Consider the following 19,562-nt stretch of genomic DNA (forward strand, 5'->3'; position numbering starts at 1 on the left):
TTTTTTTTCTCCAAATTATTAAAAGATCAAGATGATGCTTCTCATTCCCCACATATAAACATGCCTGAACCAGACTGTTGACTCTTTTTGCAGCAGCTTTAGAGGTTGACAGGCAGAGTAGAAATGTTGTCGCCATGGCAGCAGTGTCAACCCACCTGACTGACAGAGGACGGCACCGTCAGCAGGTAGCCACACAGCTCAGGCTGATGTTTATTCATTTCCCAGCCGATGGCCTATATATAGATGCAGTGCATTCACAACAGTGTTTTAAGGTGGAAGGGAAGAATTCCCAGGATCAGCTGTCACTTATAGGCCTTTTTATTATTCAATATCCGGTGACTGGAAGAGTACAAGTTGGCTTTTGTGTTGTGCTCTATGGTTGTGCATATTTTATTTTTATTTTTTAATAAATGGGTCTGTTTTAGAGCAGGCAGTGCTGAGAATGTGTTCAACATTCAAGAAAAGGAAAAAGGCATTAAGGAGGACTTTGCCCTTTAAATGGCACTTCATGTTTAGTCAGTAAGCTTATCTGTTTTCCAACTAGCTAGGAGTTTAATGTGGCAATGCACACCTCTCTTCCTAGAAGTTCTGGCCACTGCTTTTGTTTTTTTCTGTCGGTTGTGGTAAATCAGATTAATTGATTAATTGATAAAAGTTATCTTACTACTTCCTCATGTAGATTTTGCAGATCTGCTTACATGCAGACTAACAGGAATTTATCCTGTGTTAAGTTTTCTGTCATCTAGTATTCTTTAACTAAAAGTTTAATTGCTTTTGACAGCCAGTTCAGCTGCAATCACATTTTCACTTCTGCTGAAATTATATGGTTATTAGCTTAACTGGCAAATCAGCTGCTCTCATTATCTACAATTTAACTGAGAACCCAATTTGTCGCAGTGTTCACACTTGTTGCAAAACCCTTGCTGCTCTCACCTGTAGTGGTTTTTATGAGCTGATGCTGGCAAAATAGAAAGATATTACTGCTTAACTGACTGCACAGGGTCATGGCTTTACAAGTCTTTACTTGTGCTGCTACAATTTATCATGTCTGAGATAAGCATTTCTATGGTTTTAGTACAGTTGAGTAAAACACAAATTAAACACATCACACTCAAACAGAAGATAAGTTTTGCCCTATATTTGTCTTGAGACTTCTCAGCAAACTTGTTTCTGAACTTGTTTCTGCATCTCATCTGATTGGCAATGAGCCCAAACCTTCAGTCAGATTCATAAAGAACTATCTTTAACCACAAAACAAAGAGGGAGTCCTGCAGCAGATGACCTGAAACCCATAAGAGGATTGATCTCAACATTATGGAGTCAGTCTGGGATTACATGGAGAAACATAGAACACTGAGACAGCCTTAATCCGCAGAAGAACTGTGCCAAGTTTTCCAAGACACTTGGAACAACCTACCTACTAAGAAGTAATGGTGCTGTTTGAAATAAATGTTGAATTTTCTGAGCAACATATAAAATCAATTGATAAATATCAACTATTCATGGCATAATGTTCGAAAGCATCCTCGCTTTTGCACAATAGTGTATGCAATAGGATGTAAAACCACAGTTTGCAAGATCAAGTGAATAAATTGTGTAATAAAGTGTATTTTGTTAAAGCTTAACTTAGTAGAAAACTAATTTTCCTGTATGCTGTCTTCTTTCTACAGGTATGGCCTTGAACTCTGTTGGAAAGCTCCATCCCTGCATCCACATCTCAGCAATTAACAGGTAAGTGAAAAGTTACTACAAATGTCAATTTAAACAGACACGAGAGGAGATTGAGAAACATTCTCAGGAGGCCATTACTATCCTCGATGAGATTTGCGTTGTAGAACTTTCAAGGTAATTTGGTTAAGTTTGAGGAATCATAAGCTACCCCCTGACTCGATAATGCGCCGCAAAATGCCATATTTGAGGGCTTATGCTTCAAGGAGGATAAGTTCTACCAGAACTACCCAAAACACTCGACTTAAAAGTGTCTTCAGGTGAAGTTTTCAGTCTCGGAAGAGCTGCTGCAGCCTCTCATGACTCAGTGAGAGCAGACAACTTCAATGTGCCAGCAGTAGCCCTATAATCCACACCAGTGATGGGCAGTCTGTGTGTGTGAGGCTTTAGCCAGACCTGATGAAGGAGGAGCTCTTTAGACAACCATGATCTAAGTAGGCAGCCAGTGAAACAGCGGATTGAGGTCACGTCAGCCCATCCGGTGGTAACAAAACTTAATGCCCTCAGCTGGGTTTGTGGACTTGTGGTTACCGGACGGTTTTCGACACAGAGGAAAACATAATTTTCTAAACCTGCTTGACAGTTACTGCATGTGTTACTCGTAGCGTGTGAAGCAGTAACTTTGTTGGGTTTTTCAACACTCTTAAGGAGGTTACCAAGTTTTTGCCAATGTAAATTTGACTTTGTGAGTATATATGTCTCAGCTGAAAACAATAAGGAATCGGTTGCAGAGCACAATTGGACATTTGACTTTGTGGCAGTGATATTAAATCTACTCTTTTGGTTAACAGCCAGAATCCCATCAGGACTCATTGAGCTGCTTTGTGTTGTTGTTTATCCCTGCCAAAGAGCTGCTGTGCAGGCTCCCTGATCATCTGACAGCTTTCAGAGACAAGAGGAGGACGAGCAGAGATTACTGCCTGTGTTCCAGCGCAGCCCCCAGAACTTATCCTGTGGCACACTACAAGTCACCACTCCATTATTTATACCCTCAACAGACATCAAAAAAGTTTTTCTCGGCCAAGTGTCATGGGGCGTTGATTGTATTCGTGAGTGCAATAACACAGGAAGCTTCAAATGGGCCATGCTGTCCCAGGAGGTCCTCGTATACTTCTTCACCTTCAGCAGCGCTAGAATACAGATCGAATGGCTGATTTCTAATGCAGTTGATCAGACGATAAACTTTTTACCTGTAACTTTAATTACCAATTTAATAGTCAACATTATTTTGAATGAATAGTTTCTTGAGTAAGTTCTATCACTTTCCCAGAGGTGCTGGAAGCAACTGAAACTCATCAGTGAAAGGAATCTGCTTTTCTGCTGTGATGCTGATGGAAAATAGAAGTAGTAGTCGTAGAAACTGGCTTAACTTCAATGTGGTCAATAATAGTACAGTAGGATTTTCATTTGTCCTTTCAATTGCCCTTCTTACTCTTGACTTTTATTTGAGAATTTATGGTACATCATATTGTGGATGAAAGAATAGCAACTCTAAAATCAAAACTATGCAAAAGCAGTTGATGACAATCTGCATACACTGTAATGAATTAATGTTTTTAACCACAATTTTTTGAACAATTGAACAGTTATTTTTAAGTCAGCAGGGATAGGCTCCAGCCCCTCCGCGACCCCAGTGAAGATTAAGCGGTGTATAGATAATGGATGGATGGATTTTGCAAACATCTGCTGGCACCCTTGCTGCTTGATTTTTTTTTTTTTACAGTGCAGGAATAGATTCTGAGGCCTCAAGGTGAACAATAGATGTTGTTGAGAAAACAAGCTAAAACTAAGTGACAGCAAGGGGACTATATGCTGTTATAATTCACACTAAAAGTAAAGAAATGCTTCATACATTTACGGAAACTGTCTTCATCTCTGTGTAAAGAAAGCAGAAAGGTGCATTCAGTTAGCTAAACAAGAACTTTTCATCATTACTTTGAGAATATGAAATAAAAAGCTTCAAAAGGTGAACAAGACGAGCTTCAGTCTGATCAGGATTCTGGCTTTGGTCAATATTTAATGCGTGCTTTACAGCGTGCAAACCAAGCTCCTCAGCTGGCTTCCTCTGATTGTCTCTGGTGTCTGTTTTTGCAGCAGCTCTGCTGAAGGTCGGTTAGACTCGGAGAAAGCTAGCAGAGTTGTGAATAGTCCCTGTGGCCCGTGGCGGTGGAGGTGTCACTCTGACAGAGGGCCTCATTAAAAGCACGTTCCCTGTAGACCAGTTTCCCTCCATGGTGAAAGAACAGACACCTGGCTACTGTGTCTTTAAGCTGAATCGATTTCTGGTGTAGCCGTCCTGCAGTCCTACAAGCGCAGCACAGCACCCTGAATGCTCCCAGTCTGGGAGCGCAAGGTGCTGCATAGAGGCGAACCCTCCCACCGATGCACTGACCTCCTAGTGCTGATTTTTTTTCCTGCCTTATACTACAAAATGACTATAATTTATCAAGAAGAGGGAGAGAGAGTGGTAATAGGATTATTGATCAGTGCTAATTCTTCAAGACTTTAGTGGGTCGGAGAGTTTCTGGCTTGGACAAAAGGGGCTTGCATATGAATGAGGCAAATGACATTAAAATAGTTTTATTTTTGTGGTGATATATGTTCATTCAATTTTTCAGTTTACGCTGGTTACCTTTTTATTTATTACATTTTAACCAATCATTGTCATGCAAAGAGGCAGGTAAGATTTGTAGGAATCTATGCAACAAAATATGGAATAAGGGCTGATTCAGCTGTTCCTCCTAGCTGTAGTTGTTTGAAAGTTAATTTTGTTGTAACTGTGCATTTGTGAATTTTTCCTGAACAGCCACTGTGGTCACAGCACACGTGCATTTAATAGATGTTTGACTTTTGTAAATAAAGCCACAAGAAATGTTAATCATGATAATTGTAAGGTTGCCCACAGCCAGCAAAAATTTGCTCATATTAGCTCACGTTTTTTTTTTTGTTTGTTTCTTTTGTTTTTGTTTTGTTTTCCCTCCAGATGTACAATCCACTTTCAAAACCACAATAGCTAAGTAGTAAAGCCAGTTTTGAAGTATTTTCAGCTGCTGTTTTTTTTTTTTTTTTTTGAAACTGCAAGCTCAAAGAGAACCCCAGCTTTTGAACACTAACAGATGACTAATGTTCTTCTGAAATGCACATTTTTGAAAGAAGTTAAGACTCAAAAAGATACCGAGACCAACATAAAGCATGTTGTCAGTGCGTGGCACAACAAAAAAAGAAAATTGGTCAAGCAAACATTTGATCTGAGAATGTGCCTACAAGTAAAGGTGTTTTTTTTCAAACAGCACTAAAAGGAAAACTGACTTGTTTAATTTGTTCAACAAAAATGTCACTACATGATACACAAAGAAATAACTTCTTTTTGGTGTTTTTCATTTCAGTCCACCAGTCTCTGACAATGGTTTTGCAGACATTTTTGACATGCTAAGTTTCTTCAGATATTTGAAGGTTTCTTGCATGTACCCTCCATCTGAAATCCTCCACAATAGGATTCAAATTTGGGCTTTGGTGAGGACTTTCCATTACCCTCCATTTCTTTTTTTCTGACAAGTTTCGTGGTGGATTTTCTAGCATACTTAGGATTGTTATTCCACTGAAATGTGCACTTCCAGATCAAGTTCAACATTCAGACAGATGGTCTCGCATTATCTTCAAGCGCTCTTTGATATGATGCGGGGTTCATAGTTTAATCAGTGACTGCAAGCTGTCCAGTCCAAGAGAAGTGTTTGCTTGTTCAAATGTGCTAAAATATATATATATATATATTTCCATTGGATGTACTGCTTTTTTTTCATGTGATGATGGGTCTATGGCCATGTTTCCATTAGCAATAAGTTGTAAATCTGAAATTACATATTATTTTAAAAATGGTGCTTATAGTGTATGACCATCATAATTGGTTAAACTGTAAAACTTGTAGATAAGCAGATTGGATTCAAGTCTTCAGGTCAGTTTTTATTTAAGAGAGGGGTATTTTCTCAAAACCCAAAACTATGCCAAATTTTGATTCATTGTGAAACCAATAAATCTCCTCTCCAGGAACACCATCCCTATGGTCAAATGTGGTGGTGGGAATGCGTTGCTCTGGTGGTGTTTTTTAGCCGATGGGCATCATGAAAAAAAGAGGACTGCATTAGGATTCTGGAGGAAAACATCAGGCAGTCTGCATAAATACTTTGCCTTGGGCTGCATTGGACCTTCCAACAAGACAATGATACAAAATATACAGCCAAAGATGGAAAGGAATGAAAATAATGCAAATGTCCGTGGCAAATAACAGCTAGCTAGGGAGACTGGTGAGAAAGAGTTTTAATATTCATATTGGACGTGGCATTTTTAATACAAATGTAAAAAACAGCATAGAAATACTTCAGATTTATCATTAACACCTCAAACTCCATCCATCCATTATTTATACACCACTTAATCCTCACTAGGGTCGCATGGGGCCTGGCCTATCCCAGCCGACTTAGGGCGAAGGCAGGGGACACCCTGGACAGGTCGCCAGTCTATCGCAGGGCTACACGTAGAGACAGACAACCAAGCACACTCACATCCACACCTATGGACAATTTAGAATCACCAATTACCCTCAGCATGTTTTTGGAAATGTTTTGGACATTGTCCTACTGTCTTGTTTATGGTGTTTTCAGCCAGAAGAAACCTATTGGTTGAATAAATGTTCACCATAAGTCCAAATTTGGTGTGAGCATTCATAATTTGGCACCTAACTTTATCTGTACTGTCATTTTGTGTTTGAGCAGTAGTTGCTGCTTGTAGCTTGGACCGAAAAGCCCTTTATATTCAAATGTGGGCATCATTGACCCCTAGTAGTCAAATTTAACAAACTATACACTGAAAGCTCAAATCTCTGCTATTCAAACGGTGTAAAAAGTTATCGAAATCATGGCAACGCTTGGTTCCTATCTTTGTAATTTGAGTGTTTATGCAACAAACTTGTGGTTTCTCACTTTTTCTTTTACCATGAGTCATGTCCTTGTTGAATCACGATGTGTTGTACACTTTTTCAACCAATGAACAAAACGTTTCCAGGCAAAGAAATACATTATGATGGGCTAAGAGTGCAAGCTGACTCGTTCTGCTGTGTCTCATCCACACTCATCTTATTTGTCACTGTTTTTCCATGTTTCTGGCTCCGGCACATGAAGATGATGCCCCCAAGGATCTCACCTACAAAGCTCTGATTGGCTCTGCTGTTGTTGTTTTTTTTTTCTTTCTTTCTTTTTTCTTTTTCAACCAGGGAACTCAGCCATCAATGAGCACAACATAAGAGCTATGTGAACTATTTTGGGGGGGTAAAAAAAGGGACATCTGAAACCAGACTAGGTGAAAATGCTGTTAGAAATAGAGAAGCTTTGTGCATCTCTCAGCCTCTTTTCGTGTTTCTTGTTGCTGTTCTTGTGCAGATAATGCACTTCCATTCTGGCTCTGGAGCACTGATTAGGACTGGCAGTGCTACAGTGCTCACAGACTGTGAACAGGAGGGGGAAAACTGTTCAAGGGCAGCTAATGCATTTGTTTGCTGTACATATTCCTGAGAGGACGCGCAATGTGTTTAGCATAAGAACACAACAGGGAACACAGAGTTTTTTTGAGGGGGGATGCAGCTGGTTAGAGCGTCCGGTCTGACGGTGCTACGGAGGAAAGTGAAGCTTCTCCATGAGTGGGAGTGTCTGCTCTTCAGTCTGCAGCTGTGTGCCGATGCGTAACCGTTTCTCCTGCACTCCATACTGTACCTGCTGGGCGCCTCTGGTCACAGTTCTCATATAAAAGAGGATGTGGAAAGTAAACACAGTGTATAGGTCAGCACCTTTCAGTTCAGTCTGTGATCAAAGACACCGCTGTGGATTTAAAAAAAAAAAAACCCACTCCCATCCCCTGATGTCCGCAGACATTTCTGATTACGGAAGCACTCTTCTTTTCCACAAAGAACGTATTAATAATTTACAGGATATTTGCATGCACTCACTCGTAAAATGCCTCCTCCTTTTGCTGCATCTGCTTGTCCTGCATTAGTGCATAAGTGGCTGCAGTCTTTTTTTTAACCATATCTAGGGAAGTAGATGTAGGAACAAAACATTTTCTCCTCCTTTATTGACTTGCTTTAGTGCATTACCCTGCGAGGGTGGGCAACGATAGTTCCAGTAAACAAGTAATGTTCTAGCAATACAGCACAGTAATAGGAGGCAGGCAGAGAGGGGCAAATGTCTGCAATGTGGCCTCAGGGGCTGCATTTGCATGAGGGCATGTAAGGTGAAGGAAGTGATGATGTTGTAGGCTCTGTGACTGACCTTAAAAGGTTTTTTTCACTCATACGTAGTCAAACTGGCAAGTTCACTTTTGTCTCTCATAAGTCTGAAACTCATTGGTGTTACATACTGGGCACCAATTTTCTCCTATTGCCACTACACTGACATATAGATTATTTCATTTTATATATGGCTTGTGTTCTTGAAGCTTCTGATTGCATTAGGCTGTGTGTCCTCCAAAGCCAGCTGAAAAGGCCAGACTCTCCTCTGCGGATGCCCAGCTGTGAGCGCTTGACGGTGTTTCGGCGGTACAGCTGTTTTTTTGGTTTTGGTTTTTTTTCAGCTGAGACACAGTGGTTGTCATGGTAGAGAATAAATAATATGCTGCAAGAATTGATCAGCTGACTGCAGCGTACCTGTTGGGCCCATGGTGGAGGAAATACTCCTAAAAGTAGCACTTTTCATTTTTAAATTGCAGTTGTCTTCCCTCCATTGCTATTCAGAGGACTGTACTATGAAGCAAGTTTGACAGAACCAGGCTGTCTTTCTGTAAGCCAGCTCAACAAAAACTAAAGCCCCAGCCAGAGTTTACGTGTATCACAAAGGTGGTAATCAGAATCAGAATCAGAATCAGGTTTAATGGCCGAGTACGTACACAACATACAAGGAATATAATGGGCTGCAAGGTGGCGCAGTTAGTAGCACTGTTGCCTCGCAGCAAGAAGGTCGCCGGTTCGCATGCCAGTGTGGGAACTGTGATCTTTCTTGCATGTTCTCCCCGTGCAGCGTGGGTTCTCTCCAGGTTCTCCGGCTTCCTCCCCTAAAGTCCAAAAACATGTTGAGGTTAATTGGTGATTCTAAATTGTCCGTAGGTATGAATGTGAGTGTGTTTGGTTGTCTGTCTCTAAGTGTGGCCCTGTGATAGACTGGTGACCTGTCCAGGTGTCCCCTGCCTTCGCCTTAAGTCAGCTGGGATAGGCTCCAGCCCCCCCGCGACCCTAGTGAGGATCAAGCGGTGTATAGATAATGGATGGATGGATGGACAAAGGTGGTTATCAACCTTCTTTGTCCAATCAGGCTTTCTGCTTCAGACTCTGTGCACATTCACATAAAAAAGGGCGTTTAACTCTTAATTCCACTCTTAATTCTGCATAAAATGAAATGATCATGTGCAGCTGCTTCAGTCAACAGGTTGTTTTAATGGAGAACAATGAGGAATATAAAAAAACAATATGACGGTAAAAAGCGCTGCTGCAAATGATGCAAGACAGAAATGTTGGTAGAAAACTGTTAATCATGCATAATATGTAATATTTTATTTTCTATTTTCTTAATTTATTTTATTTCCAACTGACAGCTGCACGTTAAAGTTAAACTTTAAACTTCATTCATTTAAACATGATCTTGTATTGAAGTGCATTTAGGTCTGACATAATTGTCCCATAATGCAGGATATCACTTTAAATTTTGGCCAAATCAAAGTGAAATTAATGTTACTGATTGAATATTCTCTGTAATAAATACCAGTAGAATAATTCATTTTCTACCTTGTTTTCTATCAGCTGCAGTACCAGCAGTGTAAACGGACTTGACAGCAACTGAGAGCCAAACATAAAAACATGTTATGTGATTTGTGCATCGACAACTAAATACATGTCGGGTTCCCATGGCAACGCGATATTTACTGCACGGTTTCATTCAGTGATTTTAGTAACACACAACTCAGCATGTTTGCAGATAAAACATATTCCCTCAACTGAGAATCCGTGTTGCTCAAAAATAATAGTCTTGAAATGATTTGGGTAAAGGGAGACGCTCTTTCCACTTATTGTAAATTTTGCATATTATATATCTTACTGTTTATTTTTGCTTATTTATCTGTATTTATAGTGGTGGTAACTTTATCTTTGAACTGTAACAACAAAATTTCCCCTTGGCGATTAATAAAGTATTTCTTTTCTATTCTATTCTATTTATATCCGAAACTCTGAACATAACCTGCTCCCAACCAGGTTAGCTCCAGTTACCATGGAGGTCTAACCAGGTAAAAAGAGAGCCACCTTTGTGACACTGAAAACTCTGGCTTTAAGCTCAATATACCTTGATAACCCACTAATCTTGCTTCGTAGCACAGCCCTCAGTGGTAGTTCAGTGTTGTGAAAATTGGGATGAGCCGTAGTAAAAGCGATCAAGGTGCAGCAGTATTTGTCTTTTGTATTTTATTAAAGTATAACAAAGAAGCAAAATGCAGAGGGAATATTTTAGCTAAACGGCTCCTGTTCAGAGGCCTGACCAAAATTCAAACAAGAAAATGCAAGTTATTGTCGCATTTGTCCTTCAAACATTACAGCCTCAGCTTTCTCATGCAGATAACAGGAACTCCTCAGTCAAGGAGTGTAAATAATACAGAGTGCAGTCAAAACCAGACTATGACAATAGTAAGACCAAGGTTATGGTTTTTGTATGATAAATTCCCTGCAAGAAAAGGTAAAATGAAGCATTCAGTAGTTCTATTGTATGTTTGCTTTATGCTAGCAGGCTATGTACTGATAATTTTCCACATGTTGTGGCCTTACACCAGCAATGTTTTGAGTTATTGAGGCTCTCAGCTAAGCCGTATAATGCAGTGAATATGTTCTTTTCCTTTGTGTAGTTATATAGCGCCTTTATTTGGGAGGCAAAATAGCCTTCAGACTACATTTGGAAAGATTTGTCTGTTATTAAAAGCACTGTTCAGGGAGGGCAGAACAACTTGTACGTGAAAATTAAATGGTAGGTCAGTTTAATAGGATTTAACATGGAATTTTTGCCAAAGTTGAACAGTTTTCAACTCTCAGTTACCAGAGAAAAAATGCCAAGGGACAAACGGATGCTCAGTGCCCCATTACACTGCCAGCATTTTGATCATACTCTAAATATGCGGTGCTCATGCCTGCTTTATTCTGTTGTGGTTCATACACTCAATCCCAGAAAACAATTGAAACAGGTTTGAACTGGCAGCATTTTCAAGTTTTTATTGCAAGAAAATACAATATGTGCAAACTTAATAACATGGATGTGAACGACTGAAACCTATGTGTGATTATGTGTTGATTAAAAAACATTCTTTAGTTGATTTTTGAGAAAAATGTTGGCTCCAGTGTTAAAGTTTTGAGTCTTGTTTGCTCTGTCTACTGCAGTCTATTCAGAACCATATTAGATGATTCTGAATAGAATCTATTCAGAACCATGCAGCTTGTATCTTCAATGATGCCAACCCCATTGATAAATATGTAAGAGCGTATTTTAAATGTCAGCAGACCTAAAAGAACAGTTGGTCAAAAGACTGTTGTCCTATTAGTTGCTCTCATGGCACAGAATCCTTTTTAAGCTACAGGGTCTTGTATCCTGCAAAGTAATCAAAAGACAGATGTACAGTCTGCAAAATGCACATTGTTTTCTTGCAACGCCGTCAGAATGTTTTAGCACCTGGCCTGTATTTCAGTGACAGTGATTAAGATTCAGCAGCAGACAGGAAAAAAAAGCTGTTGCAGAGTCATTGCTTAGAAAAGATTGTGCTGTCTGAGCAGGTGTATCCCAGGGGATACTTACCCATACATCTTCATAAGCATCAGTGCACCAAGGCCTCCAATCTAAATGTGCTGCTGCAAATTTAACTGAATAAACAACACTGTCCAAGTTATTCATTGCAGGAAAACCCTGACTTTTTCCTCAGTGAATCTGACTCATAAATCTCTGTGTTTGTTTAGCGTGCACTCACTGCAGCCAATCAGCGCCGCCTTAATAACTTTTATTAAAAGTTTAGTTTAATGCAGCCAGGCTTTGTAATTTTTCACTCCTACGCATCTTAACAGTTCATTTGCAGAGTTTAAGTTGATTGCAGTCATTAGAGTTGTGTTAATCAGAAAATGATCCATTTATTACCAGCCCATACATTATACAAATGTGCATATGTAATATGTATGTGAGAATGTATATATTTACAGCTGATTAATTATATTGTCTGACCGTAGACAAGCTATTTACTTAAATGTGATGTGAATAACCTGTTGATCTGTGACTTCCCTTAAACATATGTGAACTATGAATTTGTGCAAGTTTGTCTGCACACAAATTAGCTAGCTTTTGGGCTTGCAGTGAGTACAGAGCCTCGAGACCACACAGTTATGGAAAATACATTAACTGTATATAAAGATTAACCTTTACATAGGTTTCCCAAAGCAGTTTGGTGACTTCAATTATTGCCATCTTAGCTAATTAAAAAATGCACAAAGAGCTAGAGTGTGAGAAAAGCTGTGGCAGGGTTTGGAAATGTTCTGGTTCATGGACTGTATATGACAGCAGCCACCTGCCTCTTAAAATAACCACACCCACAAGAGAATGACCTTTATAAAAATTCATCCCCCATGCAGTTGTTATACAATGACTCCACAGAACATGTACAGCTCCATCCTGGACCTTCTAACAGAGCATCATCAGAACAACATGATGCTGTAAATGGAAACAGATCAGCTCCGCTAAAGAGCAACCGTCAGAGCCAGCAGCAGATTTCAGAAAGTGTTGCCGACATAAGGCTGCTCTCGGTGGCTTCTGCGAACGCAGACCGCTGTCACAGCTGTCAAACCAAGACGCTCACATCTCAGAAAAATGTTGGACCTAAATTTTAAGCAGCTTTATCTTGATCCATTGACCACAGATTGGATGTTTATACCACTACTTTCTAACCCTAAAATAGTCTTAAAACTACATTATGTGTCACAATAAAAGTAGTTGTTACAAAAAAACTTGCATTACCTTTGAAAGTTTTCTCCCCGGCTTTTATCGCTGGTTGGCGCGAAATGCATTCTGGGATACTTTCTGTCCCAAGGCTACACAAAAGGACGCAAGTCCGTACTTCCGCACTATTTCTACTGCGCACCTTTTTCTGCACATATTTCCTTTGCTTTTAAATGTTGCTTTAAATTAAATGTCCCTTTAAAAGCAGAAAATAAAACATAAATAAATAAATAATGAAAAATAATAACTTCAAAAACAATAAAAATACAATTCTTAAAAAATAAATACATTTAAAAAAAACAAAAATAATAATAAATAAATTATTATTATTTTATTTATTTGACTTTATATTTCTACTTTTATTAGCCTTTTCTTTTATGGATTCATTTTTGATTCATATTTATTAATATTTATTTAATCTTCCTTTTATTTCCACTTTTATTTCTTTATTCTTTTATTGATTTATTTTTGTAATTTGGCACTCTCACTACTAGTTGCAATTTAACTAAATAAAATATTGATTAGACTTTACCTACTGATGACTGTACTATACATCCTAATGCACAAACTGTGTTTTTTTTATCCTAAAGAACAGTAAATGTGCTCTGACCAAACATCTGACTATTATATGCTGGCCAACATGCAGACTTCCTCCACACATTGTGTTCTTAATGTATCTGTTATTATCTCACAGGTAAAGCAATTTTCTCTTAAATCAACCATGTTATACATTTTCCAAAAAACCACCAGCTGCTCACAGCTGCTGTTTCTCAATGTAACTGCCAAATTGTATGGTGAATAACCTCAAAACCTTCTATTTACCATGGTTTATTATTTGTTTCTCTGTACTATATCCAGCCCAGCATGTGGAAATAGTGTGCAACACGTTTGTCTCCATTATCACAGTTATAGTATCTCTATTGAATTCTGTAATCAGAAAGTGAGTGGAATCTCCCAAGGTGGTTAATGGGTTATGTCAGCATGTCTTCTTCTGTGGTACATGGTAACCCAGCAGCAGCTTTGGACGTGAAGAATAATAGGCGACATTTAACTGCATCTATATCCCAGTTCATTAGCTTGATTACTAACCTGCGTGTACAGTAATACTTTGAGTAACTTAAAAATATCCCACAACACTTCAGTTCATTCAGTCCACACATGTTCAACTTTATTCATCTATCTCTGTCCCCTATTAAGTTTTGTTGTATGTGCTGTATACCTGGATGTTGGATTGAGGTCAGAGTGGTGTACTACGAAGCAAGTTAGACAGAGCCAGGCTTTCTTTGTGTAAGCTGAATTGACAAAACCGAAAACCCCAGCCAGAGATTACGGGTGTCACGAAGGTGGTTATCAACTTTCTCTGTCAACTCAGACTTTTTGCTTCAGATTCTGTGCATGTTCACAAAAAAAGGGACATTTAACGCATCACATGACTCTTCTTCTGCACAATATGAACCGATAGTGTGCAGCTGCTTCAGTCAACAGGTTGTTTTAATGGAGAACAATGAGAAACATATGTATTGAAAAAACTTAAGATGTTCTGTTAGGGCTGGATCCATACATCCAAATATCCAAATATTCGGTCGTTGGGGTGGTATATGATATATACTCGCCCGCAACCTGCCACCAGCCTGCACACCCCCTGCTGCTGCCACCAGTGGTGGCAACAGACTTGTGACCGCCAACCTAAACTGGCATTAGCAGCCATATACTGCTTGTGCGGAGCGCTCGGTCTCCGTCTCCGCCGATAGTGTGCGATATTGTAACTACACGGCTTCATTCAGTGATATTAATAACGCACAACTCAGCGTGTTTACAGATAGAACACATTCCCCAGCTGAGAATCTGTATCGCTCATAAATAATAGTCAGGAAATGATCTGGTTAAAGGGAGACGCTGTTTCCAGCCAATTTAAATCCGAAACGCTGAACACAACCCGACCAAGATAGCTCCACAGCATAAGTTACCATGGAGATCTAGCCAGGTAAAAAGAGAGCCACCTTTGTGATACTGAAAATTCTGGCTTTAAGCTGAACACACCTTGCTAACCCACTAATCTTGCTTCGTAGTACAGCCCTCAGCTGGCTAAAGATACCCAAAATCTGGTTTAAGATAGGGAAAAAAACTTTGCTTGGAATATTGCAAATAATATTATACACTATTATTATTTTTTCTGCTTTATAAGCTCCATTCTCAATGTTTGTGGCTTGGAAGCTTCCATTTCCATGTCACACTTGCATTCTGATTCTAAACTTCTTGTGTTGTCATGAAATGAAGCAGTTATGTCCAGGGATCTGCACTGTAAAGCAAATTCAACATCGCCAGCACAACCACAGTAACGCCAAGCAGTCACACAAACCTAGCCTCCTATTTCTCACAAGAAAAACAACCTATAATCCTAAACAAACATAAGAGATCTTTTTTTTTCTCAAAATAATACAATCAACAATCAGCAGAACTTCTGCAGGCAAAACCAGGAAGGAAAACTGGCAAAAAATGGTAACTGTGTGAATGTGTAAGTTAATGGGCTTATCAGTACCCCAACCTCATATTAGCCACGAGGAGATATGACTATAATTGCAATTATGCATAAATTGCTTAGGTGCAATTTTGTTACTCAAGATTCATGATTGAATTTCAAATTGCAGTCGTAGTCCCTTGCTGCTACTCACAAAAATGACAATTTATCCAAAGAACAAACAGTCAAGTAATGAAAATGAACTCTTTTTTTTTTTTGTGGCGATGTGTGGAGGATGAATTCAGTAATCTCAAATGCGATCTCATTCTTGTGTTATGTCACACAATTTTAGCCTTGTTTTTTTCTGCTGCAACCTCAGCACTGTTAAACAGGAGGGAATTGATCAGTCAGTAGGTGGTACTTTGATTCGTTATCCCGAACTTAACTGGAGCAGATTACATTTGCAGTATAAGTTACCATTTGTCAAGTCGTAACCCTGAAAACCCCAGGATAAACCTGGACTTACCTCACTCGCCCTGAGTCCCGACAGACCTCAGGATTTAAAGTGACATCTAAGGTGAGCACAGGCGAACTTGACCCTGTCAGCAGATAAATGTGAGAACCTCTGCACCAAACTCAAGTATCATAGTCAATTGATCCAGATAATTTGGTAAATTTTTTTTTTTTTTTAAATGTGTAAAAAATCTGTAAAAATGTATTTCAGGAGGATAGAAAAGGACCAGGGTACTCTATTGACAATAAAGAAGATTGTTTGCGTACATCCGCAACAACCCCAGACTGACCAAAACGAAAAATCATGTTGGTGAGGACAAGAACGCTATTAATTCTTCTATACATGAAATAGCCATTGACTTTTTTTTTTTATTTTTATTTTTTTTTTTAGAAATTTCTAAATCCCTGAATTTGATAAAGCATGCTGTGTGGGGCAAAAAAATCACCGTCAAATACTGTTAGAACAAAAGAAAGAATAGGAGAAAGCGAAACGGGGCCAGGTGAAGAGAAAAACGTGGCAATGGCAAGGGACTGTGAGTACTTGCTCGAAGACCGCATACGTCCACACGTCGGCTGTGTACTCGGAGGACGCCTGAATAAGAAGTGCAAGTATGACATTGGTGTAATGGGAGCTTATCAGTGAGGGAGGAGGGTTGTGAAAGACCGCTAGCTCTCCTTGAGTTTCACAGATTGTGATATCAGCAGAGGGAAGTAGATACTGTGTGTGCAGGGTAATAGTGTTGGCTCTGCCCCAAGGGAAGGATTGCGTATCGCAGTAATGAATTGCATGGGAGACAACCCTGTGGGGTCTGCTGCCTCATGTGAACACACATAATGGATATATATTGTGTTTCCTTTAGGCACGTGGACTGGCTAATTGGCAGATGGATAGCTAAATTCTAGCCCTTCTCTGGAGACCAAGCAAACAAAACTGCACACTTTCCTACACTAGTCTGTCCTAGTCTGGTTCCTCCTGGCCTTATTTTGTCTTCAACGGTTTTGCTAATGTCACATGAGTTCATTGTATCTATTTGTTTTCCCCTACTGGGGACAGCATGACCCTAAAAAGTGTGATATCCTTATGTAAAAGAAAGAAAAGTTTTAACAGCTGCAAGGGAGGAGATAACAAGGGACCTAGCTCATGTGCCAAAGAAATGCAGATACATCTCACCTAGAGGCCCTTTTGTCTAAACAAAGTAAGTTTCCACAGTCGTCTCATAAGTGGGGCTAGTTGCAATGGACATGTAAGAACCACATCTATGCAAATAATTATTTTTAAATGGCACATAAGAGCAATTTCAATCAGGCTTGGCCAATAATTATTCATATCAATTTTATACCTAACTACCTTCCCAACATTTAACTGGGGTAGAGAATATATGATGGTATTTATATATAAATAAAGTCATTGTCATAACGATATGCAACTGTAGTTACCGTACTAGCCCTGCCTTATAAATATTACATTCCAATAACACTACAATACATTCTCTATTACATGTTCAGGGTAATGCATTTTCTCCACCAATTACATGATTTTGTGACATATTACAAATAGCTTTTAAGTATTTAATATGAAATAGCAATTTATTATTGCAGTGTGTGTCCTGCTCTTCTATTAGATGGGTTGGGACTCGTCACTCTGAAAACCTAGAAAATGGGGAGAAGCTTTAACCGAAACAGTGCTATTTTCTTAAGCCTCATCACGCTTTAATAAGGCATCTAACATGTAGTTACCTTTGTGGAAGTGTCAGTAGTCTGATGTGTGAACCAAATCAAATAGCAAGTCAAAAACTAAAGTACACAAGAAGTGAAAATGTATGAATAATGATTCCATACCAGACGAGAACCCTGGTCTCCTGAGTGATTGATGCCTCCATCTTTCTCTCATACCTCCTCACATGAACTTTTTGGCTCTTTCAAACTGGAAGCCTTTCTTACGATGTCATAGTTTTACCTTTTGGGTTTAAAATACAGTTTTGTTGCATTGAAATGCCATTTTCATGACAAAGGTTTATACCTACAGTGCTGTCCAATACTAATTGCTTGGCCAAGCTTTGCTGGGATTAAATGCGTTTGACCTATACCATGTTGTAGGTTTGTTGATAAGATTAAATGCTGCTAACGGTGCAAAATGACCAGATCTGACTGTTGGCTTAAGTGCATTTATTGGCTGACTCAAATGTAAAAGCAGACTATTTATAAACATAGAGGCCTGTATCTCCACTGCTGCTTGCCATCTTACTCAGTGGTCACTGTTGATGGCATACAAACTGATAACTTCTGGGATTACTCAACATCTTGATAGACCATAATAATGGGATAACAACCAAATCTGTGTTATTAGGAATCATATTCTTGGAATTTCTGGAGTTGTCAAAACCTAGCACACAAGGTTTATACAGGTAGTCCTATTAAAGTCTTCATGGTTGTGCAGACCTTTGTTGTCATGATTACAGTAATACTCATGCAGTCAAGTTGGGGCATATCCTGGTTGGACATTTTTTTTAACTGAAAGTTGGTAGAAAACAGGATATAAACACTTCCTGCATGCTTTGTTGCTTTATAATGTCAGTCATTTGCTCCTGACAGAAGATTTTTCCAAAATTTGACATTGCAGGTATTTTAACCCAAACCTTCCCAAGCAACCAAAGTAATGGTCTTCCTGCAACCTAAACTATTTCTTGCTTTCTCTAAATCTAAGTTAATCTTAACCACATCAGTGTCATAATACCGCATAACAGCTAATTTATTTGTTCTTCTATTGGCATAACCTGGTGACGTCCATGTGTCGCGCCATCCATCCAACACTGTGGCCCAGAGAAAACAATTCACCAGCTCCATCCCAGATTACTAAGACCAGGTTGGAGTATTCGTGGTACACAGAGAATGACTCATAATGATTTTGGCCCGTAGCCCAGACTGCTTATCATGTGTAGGCAGCTTCAACGAGGAAGAGCCGTAACCTATAGTACACAGTAGAGACTCAGTTCTGACATCACCTGATTTTGTACACAGTCATCAATATACCGAACACCCACAACTGCCCAGTGATGATTCCTGCATATTTGAAAATCCTCTCCATCACTGTTCACATAAACTGGATTAGTGGCCTTTTATAGAGACTAAAAAGTCAGTTCTTTATGCTGTTTACAAAAAAGCTGAACCAGGTTTCTGCTGGAAAACAGTGAATTGACACTATTTAAACAGGACTGCAAAATCTGGTGGATGAAAAAGGGGACAGCTCTGATAATAGTGCTGAAATATGCTTTGTATAAACTCCTTTCAGTTTACCGCCACTGTCAAACTCCCTCTGGACACAGTTGTTACTGGAAGTCAGTTAAACTGTAGCATTTTAAGTTATAGCACATGAAAACCGGTCCATCACAAATATAAGTCAAAGCAGATTCCTGCCTCAAAGACAATTTTGCTGTACGCTTCCATTTCATCGATTGAGCCTGGTTCAATTTTACAAGATTCATTGTGACAGAAGTTATTTCCTTTTCCAGAAATGTTTAAGCAGAGGTTTGGTTCTTCTTATTGCCATTTTAGTTTTGCTACAGTGACAATGAAAACCTCTAGTGATGGCAGGAAAGAAGACTGCAAATTAAGAGATGTGCGTGAAGCGGTTTCGTCCTTTCAGCACCATAAAACCGCAACACCCCCACCCACTTCCCGCCCAAACCACTGCCACTATGCCACTCTATTTCGTTCCAGTCTGCCTTTGTGATTCAATCACTGACCCTTTTGTTGACTTGACAGTACTATTACGTTCGAGCAGTTCCTCCCATATAGCCGTCGTTCATGTGGAG

The sequence above is a fragment of the Stegastes partitus genome, unplaced genomic scaffold (genome assembly GCF_000690725.1).
Source record: "Stegastes partitus isolate 25-593 unplaced genomic scaffold, Stegastes_partitus-1.0.2 Scaffold92, whole genome shotgun sequence".
Taxonomy (NCBI): Eukaryota; Metazoa; Chordata; class Actinopteri; family Pomacentridae; genus Stegastes; species Stegastes partitus.